The 9,037-nt window shown below is 38.8% G+C and overlaps 1 pseudogene; it reads right to left on the reverse strand.

The window, feature by feature from the left end:
- Nucleotides 1-8,689: 8,689 nt before the first annotated feature.
- Nucleotides 8,690-8,807, reverse strand: LOC124623206 (annotated as a pseudogene).
- Nucleotides 8,808-9,037: the final 230 nt, after the last annotated feature.

The following is a 9,037-nucleotide window of genomic DNA, read 5'->3' on the forward strand; positions in this document are numbered from 1 at the left end:
GTGGATAAGAATAAGTTCACTGCAGTTTTAGATTCTGGGAGCCCATTGAATGTCATTAGTGAATCAGTTTTTCGTATATGTGAAAGAACTATTGCCTGTCCTGTGTTACCTATTTCTAAAACTACAATTCGAGGTGCTATTTCTGGAAAAAGTGTGGAAGTCAAACAACAGACCAACTTAAATTTCATTTGTCAAGGATACGAATTTTCTGCTAATTTTATTATTGTTCCATTACTCAGTACACAAATTATATTAGGTATGGAGTTTCTTAACGCACATAAGGCAATTTTGAACTTTAAAGAAGGAAGTGTGAATTTGACTGTTGCCGGAATGCCGAAATGTTTAAAATTTTTCGAGTGTTTAACAAGATCTGAGTCAGATACAAAATGTTTAAGGTTTCTTACTTCTGATGTTTTCGTTGAGCATTATGACGACAATGTGTTTATTCATGATAATGACAATAGATACAGAGACGCGATGGATGATATAATTAATAGCGAAGAATTAATTAATGAAAAGGTTAAGAAAGCTGAAGTGCCAGATGACGTTGCAAGAGAAGAGCTGCACCACATTTTGACTTCACATGCTACAGTGTTTAGTCATCACACAGGAACTATACAAGGCTTACAATATTTATTTAAAGTGAAAGAACACACACCATTTCGCGGGAAAACGTACGCTATTCCTTTGGCTTACAGAGACAAGGTTAAGAATGAACTTCAGTACATGTTAGATCAGGGCATTATTGAGCCTGCAGTCAGTCCTTATACTAGCCCATTACACGTTGTTCTTAAAAAGGATGGATCAATTCGTCTGGTTCTGGATTCCAGACAGATAAATAATATCATCATTCCTGAAACTGACCGCCCACAAAATTTAGATGAACTTCTTCAACATTTCCATGGAATTAAAGTTTTATCCACGATTGATATGCGCGCAAGTTTTTGGCAAATAGAACTCCACCCTGACTGTAGAAAATATACTGCCTTTTTAGCCTTTGGTAACTGTTACCAGTTTCGGAAATTACCGTTTGGACTTACTGTATCTTCAGCAGCATTTATTCGTAGCCTAAATGAAATTTTACCTGTTTGTCTTCGTGACAATATTACTTCTTATGTTGACGACATTCTTATCGCTAAACGTTCTTGGAGTGAGCACAACAAAATTTTGGATTCATTATTACGTATTTTTGCACGAGTTGGCATGACAGTGAACTTGGAAAAATCTGAATTTGGTCGTTCTCAGGTGAAATTTCTCGGCCACATTATTTCTACAGAAGGTATTCTTCCTGATCCAGAAAAATTAGATGCTATTCGTAATTATGCTGTTCCTACTACAAAACGTGATGTTCGTAGTTTCCTTGGTGTCTGTAATTTTCTTCGACGCTTTGTTAAATTGGACGATTTGGCCACACCTCGTTTATGTGAACTATCCGGAAAGAAATCTAATTGGTGTTGGGATGAGGAAGCTCAGTCAGAATTTGAACAGCTTCGTGATGCTTTAGTTGCTGCTCCACTTCTTTCACATCCGGATTTATCTACAGATTTTTGTTTGGCGACGGACTCATCATACAAGGGCCTAGGTGCACATTTATTTCAAGAGATAGAAGAAAACGGCGTTGTAGTACAGAAGACTATTGCATTTGGAAGTCGCGTTCTCTCTAAATCCGAAAAGAATTATTCGATTACGGAACTTGAAGCTTTGGCTGTTGTTTGGGCTTTCACAAAATTTCGCACATTTTTGTTTGGCAGACATACTAAGGTTTACACCGATCATCGAGCTCTGGAATTTCTTATGTCAACAAAATTAACTCATGGCAGATTGTCACGATGGGCGTTGTACCTACAGGAATTTGACTTTAGTATTGTTTACATACAGGGTTCTTCTAATATTGTTGCCGATGCTTTATCACGTGCACCTATGGGTTTGAAACAAAGTGCTGAAGAGGACTGCAAGGAAAACAATTATTGTTTGATGTATATTCAAGGTGTTGCGTTTGAGAACTTTATTTCGTCTTCGCTCCAGGATATCGCTAAGGAGCAAAATAAGGATCCAATCTGGAAGGACATTAAGGAGAAGTGGAGGAGAAAGGAAAGCGTAGCGATTAGACAGCATTATCTAGTCCGCAATGACATTCTTTTTAAACGAAAATCGGTCGACAACTCCGTTTGGTTAGTTTGTATTCCTGATGAGTGGGTCAATAAATTGATTTGGTATACGCATCTCAGTTATGCACACTTTGGTCCCCGAAAATGCTTTCACAAATTACGAGAAAATTGTTACTTCAGTAATATGGAAAAACGTATTCGATCTGTTCTTGCCAAATGTAAATTATGTCAAATGGCTAAGCCTCCAACGATTTCTCACAGAGCACCGTTGTTTCCCATCATTCCAGCGAAATTAAAGGAGATGGCTGCAGTCGATTTGTTTGGTCCAGTGGTTCGATCTACTAATGGTTTTGCGTACATTTTCGTAGCAGTGGAGTTGACGTCAAAATATGTGTGTTTTACACCGTTACGCAAAGCAACAGCTCGTTCAGTATCTAATGCTTTCATCAAACATTTTCTTAAAGAAGTTGGTCATGTTGATAAGGTTATATCAGATAATGGATCACAGTTTCGTTCTAAAATTTGGCTTCGTACTCTACAGCGTCGTAAAATTAAACCAATTTTCATTTCACTTTTTCACCCTCAATCTAACGCTTCAGAAAGATGGATGAAGGAAATCAATAAATTGTGCCGTCTTTATTGTCATCAGAATCACAGAACTTGGGATCAGTATCTTCATATTTTTCAAAACATTCTGAATGAACTTCCTAATGACTCAACTTCTTTACCGCCTCTATTGATATTAAAAAATAAAGTACCAACAAATCGCATTTCTGAAATCGTTCCTTTTCCGCCTTCACGGAAACTGCGGCATTCTGAAGTTGTCAACCTGGCTCTACAAAATATTGCATCTGCGGCTGCTAGAAGAGAGAAATCATCTAAGCGTCCTGGTCGTTCAAAAATCTTGTCAGTTGGTCAAAAGGTATTAATTAAGTCCCACCGTTTGTCTCACAAAGGAAAAGGCTTGTGTCGCAAATTTTTTCTGCTTTATAACGGTCCATATAGAATTCGTAAAATTATTCATGATAACACTGTCGAAGTAGAAACTCTTAAATCTCGACGCTCTAAAGGAATACATCATATATCAAACGTTAAAATTTTTGTGGAATAACATACTTTAGAGAAACTAACAGCTACATGTAAACATGCGGAGAGTACAAGGATACCGCGCTGTGTTTTGGCGGCGGCACATACTCAAAGCAACAGTGAAGTCTGCGCGCCGCACAAGGCAGTCGTTGACCGCAAACAATAGCTTCCTACGTCACGCGTCTACAGCTGATCGAGCGCTCAGTGCGAATGCACTGACAGCCGTAAACAAATACACAGTCTAATTTCTCCGACTAAATTCTGTATAAAGCTATAAGGACTTGTTGAATTGTGTTATTAACATTCAGTATTTTGCAGGATACGGTTGTATAAAGTATTTAAGACCTTCAGGTAAATTCTGTGCGTGTCCGACGTTAAGACGACCTGCTATCGAGAAAATTTCAGGAAGAATGTAATTTCGAAGAAGAAAGTAATTAACTAAAAAAGGTAACTATTAATTGAGTTCATTTTCAGGTAACATATTTCCACTTAGGTACGTACTTTAGACGTAATTTGCTGCTCGCGATTACGTGATTCATACTTTGTGCTAAATTTCATGTTCTATGAATTTACGTGTGAAGCGACGTGCTTGCGTACGTTAACTGATTTTGACAATGATTATTAATGAACTGGGTTGTGACTTGTATATATTATGCATCGCTTGGCTGCACTGCTATTTCACTGATGTCATATTTTTTAATTATGTGCCTGCTGTGCTTATTTATTTAAATTATAATTGTAACCTGATTAATTGTGCTGACTGTGATTATGTATGTAAGTTATACTTTGTGATTTATCTGCTTGCGCCTTCATGTTTACTTATTAAGATGACATATGAACATTTATTTGCTTATGCTGATATGTTGCTAATGACCTGTTTATTACGTAAGATATATGTTTGCTGCTTTTTGTATGGATTGCATATTTACACATTTCTGTTTTGTTGTCATAACTACTCTTCGATTTAGAATATAGAAATGCTGATATACTGTGTATGAACATAGAGTTTAGGTTACACTGTGGTATTAATTATAGATTGTTCGCTTGGCAGAGCCTCGTTGTAGGAATTGTGCTGCATCCACTTGTTGACATTCTGTTCTCTACTGGTATATTTACTCGCTATTGCATGTTTTGCTTACGCTCAGTGCCTTATATTTTTAAGATAAGAAAATGAACTGCTATAATTCGACGAACGACATTAGTATAAGAAAGTCATAGAAGTCACATGAGCTGAGGTTTTATAGAAGCTGTATAAATTTATGCTAATAGGAAGGAGGCTAACGACATGACAGACCGAAGCTAGGTTTAGACCATTGACAGTATTACACTGGATTTTTCGTGAGCAATTGAAATAGGAAGTGACACTTGACACAAAAAATACTCCACATGTTTGCTTCTGCTATGATTCTTGAAGTGGTGTACACACTGTGAAATATTATGATCTTTCACACTCCGTAATCGTACGTAATTACTGAGAGTTATTCGAACTAAGTCTGTTAGAGGTCAGGTATGCATTTCTTTTATTTAATGATGGACAAGGAACCAAAATGTATCTTATAATTTATAATGAGTAGAAAATTTGGGTCAGATGGATTACACAGAGGTTGTGTGTGGACACTGTGTCTTCGGATTGTATGGGATGCTGAATTGAAGTTGCATTAGGATTTTATCTGTACTTGTTCGAGGAGACTGACTAGAGGAAAGAGTTGTTATGGAAGTGAGATGATATTGGTGCTGAGGTTTATATTTATCGACGTATTATTGAGGTATAGAGATTATATGAAGTTGATGATTATTGGAGTTTTTGTGGACAAGAGGTAAGGTAAATGATATTGATGATAAGACGTATTGAAGAGGTATTATTGAGGTATTATTGAGATTGTGTGAAGCTGATGATTATTGGAGTTTTGGTGTATAAGAGGTAAAGTAAGTGAGGAGCATATTTTTTTTTTTTTGTTGGTCTTATGGAACAAGGAGGATGAAGAGAGCAGACTAGAACACTAAAATAGAAGGAAGATAGTCTATACACACACTTTGTTAAATCAATAAGCAGTATATACTTTTTTTTGGAGAGAGGAAGTAATTGCATATCTTGGCTCACTGACAGTTGTTCAACAACAGTACATTTTGATCTGGCTTGGCAAACATTGGTCTTGACATGATGACTATGACGTTGACTTAACTATTATTGACTGTTATACATTGCTGCCAGTACTACTTGATACACATGATGAACATCAGATTTAGACAGAATTTCATTTACACAATTAACACTATTCAATTACACAGTAGTATTTAATGTGGATGAGAGATGCGTGAGTGTGTTTTGTGTGTTTTCCTTTCCTAATCCTACCCACCTATCTCCTAAATATTATTTTATTTGTTGGTAGTGGCTTGCACTGACACCCCTGAATATTATAGGTTTACTGGTATTTGTGTATTGTAATAGTTAATAGGACAATTATCTGACATCATTTGTGTGTTTGTTATGATTTGTATGTTACTGTAAAAGCATTTGTATGTGCATTCAAACTATTGTTCATGCCTGAACTGTCTGATTAGTGAAGATAAATATTCTGAACTGTTACCTGCACTTTTCAACATGATGTGTGACATTTAGTCATGTTCAATTTCTGCTGATGAACTGTGTGATCAGTGATTGTAAAAAAAAAATTATGGACTGTTACTTGTACCTTTCCTTCATGATTGGTGCCACTAGGACATGTTTAATTTCTGCTCATAAACTCTGATGAACAGTGTGATCAGTGCTAGTGAATTTTATCGAACTGCTTCTGCTGAGAGAGGTGACTTTTTGCTGTCTGCACCTACTCAACATTGCTGGGTGCCTCTGATGGACTGCTTCTACTGAAATAATGTCACTTGTTGCTGTCTGCACCTACTCAACATTGCTGGGTGCCTCTGATGGACTGCTTCTACTGAAATGATGTCACTTGTTGCTGTCTGCACCTGCTCAACATTGCTGGGTGCAACTGATGGACTGCTCCTACTGAAATGATGTCACTTGTTGGTGTCTGCACCTGCTCAACATTGCTGGGTGCAACTGATGAACTGTACTGAAATGAAGTCACTTGTTGCTGTCTGCACCTACTCAACATTGCTGGGTGCCACTGATGAACTGCTTCTACTGAATTAATGTGACTTGTTGCTGGGTGTACCTGCTAAACTTTACTGGGTGCAACTGATGGACTGCTTCTACTGAAAAGATGTCCCCTGTTGCTGTGTGTACCTCTTGAACTTTACTGGGTGCAACTAATGGACTGCTTCTACTAAAATGGTGTCACTTGTTGGTGTCTGCACCTACTCAACATTGCTGGGTGCCACTGTTAGAACTGTTTCTACTGAAATGATGCAACTGATGAACTGTTTCTACTGAAATGAAGTCACTTGTTGCTGTCTGCACCAACTCAACATTGCTGGGTGCCACTGATGTACTGCTTCTACTGAAAAGATGTCCCCTGTTGCTGTGTGCACCTGATCAACATTGCTGATGCCACTAATGGACTGCTTCTACTGAAATGGTGTCACTTGTTGGTGTCTGCACCTGCTCAACATTGCTGGGTGCAACTGATGGACTGCTTCCACTGAAATGATGTCACTTGTTGCTGTTTGCACCTACTCAATATTGCTGGGTGCCACTAATGGACTGCTTCTACTGAAAAGATGTCCCCTGTTGCTGTGTGCACCTGATCAACATTGCTGATGCCTCTGATGGATTGCTTCTACTGAATTAATGTGACTTGTTGCTGGGTGTACCTGCTAAACTTTACTGGGTGCCACTGATGGACTGCTTTTACTGAAAAGATGTCACCTGTTAGTGTCTTTTTTTTTGTATAAACTAATCATTGAAAGCATTTTATGTGAACATTTGTATAAACTGATTTTTTGTATATTGTGTAAACTATTATGTAAAGTCACATGTATGAAAAGAAGTTGTATTGCTTACTGTATTTCATATATTAGGTTAGTAAAAGGTCAGTGCAAAGCCAAAATTTTTAACTAATTATGTGATACTTAGGTATTAATATTATCTTTTATTTTTGTCTGTATTTTTGTGGACGAATTTGGTGGTATTTTCACCACCAATGCTGGCAAAAATACCATCAAATTCTGGCCTGTGGAGGAGGGGCATATGAAAGGTGGCTACACTGTGCCACTGCGCCAGAGATTGCGCCAAAGAGTACTATTAAGCCGCCTCCACAGTGCTAGTAGAGAGTTCGTAGAAGTCAGTGCGTGTTGAGAGTTCATAGCAGTCAGTGCCTGTCAAGAGCTCGTAGAGGACAGTATGTGTTAAGAGTTCGTGCCGAGATGTGCTAGTGGGCACTGCTTGTCGTGAAGTCGGAGTAAGATGTTGTAGTAAAGAGTGTTGTCCCATGTTTTAAGCAGTTATTTGATGGGAGAGATAGCAGATGTTATTGTGTGCATTTCGTCAATATATATGAAGGTAAAAACTACAATGTTCTTTTATTAATTGTGTGTCTGAAATAATGTGTCACTACAGGTTCAGTCAACAAAGCATCTGGCTTGTGTTCTTGTATTAGAGTGAATTCTGGTTTTCTTGCGTAATTATAGTTTTTCTAAATTTCTTTTGTCACGTCAGTATAGTTGGTATTTAAAAATTCTTGTCTTGTTGGAAAAGAACCGTGCCAGATGTGGACGTTGAGTCGCACTCCCACATACAGAACAGTGACTCTTGTGCTTATTGGTTTTGTTGGTTTTTTAGTTGCTGGGGACTTAATTAATTAACTGTGTTTACGAAAATTTTCTTACATTGTTCTTTGCAGTCAGATAGCGTAATAATTCTAGTCAGGGCCAACCGTTTACGAGACACTGCGTAATCGGACAGACATACTAAAACTAAAAATCATTTTCAATCATATATATTTAATTAAGCCCCCATGCAACTTCTTCGTCGGAGCTGAATCGCTGGAACCACAATTAACGCTGAGAGGTACTGTGAGACTCTGAAAAAACTCAAACCGGCAATTCAGAACCGGAGAAAAGGAATGTTGAGCAAGGGCGTACACATTTCCCATGACAACGCTCGCCCACACGTCGCTCGGCAAACCGTTGCTCTCCTGCAACAGTTTCAGTGAAACATAATCACCCACCCACCCTATAGTCCTGAATTGGCGCCCAGTTACTATCACCTGTTCCCTAGGTTAAAAGAACATTTGACCGCAAAACGATTCAGCTCCAACGACGAGGTGAAAGAAGAGGTTCATAACTTTCTGAACAGCATGGCGGCGAGCTGGTATGACATGAACTCATCCTCCCGCACAGGCCATGAAGGCCCAAATGTACCGACCGGCCGCCGTGTCATCCTCAGACCACAGGCGTGACTGGATGCGGATATGGAGGGGCATGTTGTCAGCACACCGCTCTCCCGGCCGCATGTCAGTTTCCGAGACCGGAGCCGCTACTTCTCAATCAAGTAGCTCCTCAGTTTGCCTTACAAGGGCTGATTGCACCCCGCTTGCCAACAGCGCTCGGCAGACCGGATGGTCACCCATCCAAGTGCTAGCCCAGCCCGACAGCGCTCAACTTCGGTGATCTGACGGGAACCGGTGTTACCACTGCGGCAAGGCCGTTGGCCTGGTATGACATGAGCATACAAAAACTGCCACAGCGTCTACAAAAATGCATCGACAGAAATGGTGGTTATGTCGAAAAATAGCTAAATGTTCAAGTTGTAAACTGATGTAAACCATTGTAGAAATAAACAGGTCTATGTACTTATTAAAAAAAGGAGACCTTACTTTTGCGATTACACTCGTATTAAGTTATAAAAGTGGCCTATGTAATGTGAAATTGACTACTAGATG

This window comes from Schistocerca americana, chromosome 7, assembly GCF_021461395.2.
Source record: "Schistocerca americana isolate TAMUIC-IGC-003095 chromosome 7, iqSchAmer2.1, whole genome shotgun sequence".
Classification (NCBI taxonomy): Eukaryota; Metazoa; Arthropoda; class Insecta; order Orthoptera; family Acrididae; genus Schistocerca; species Schistocerca americana.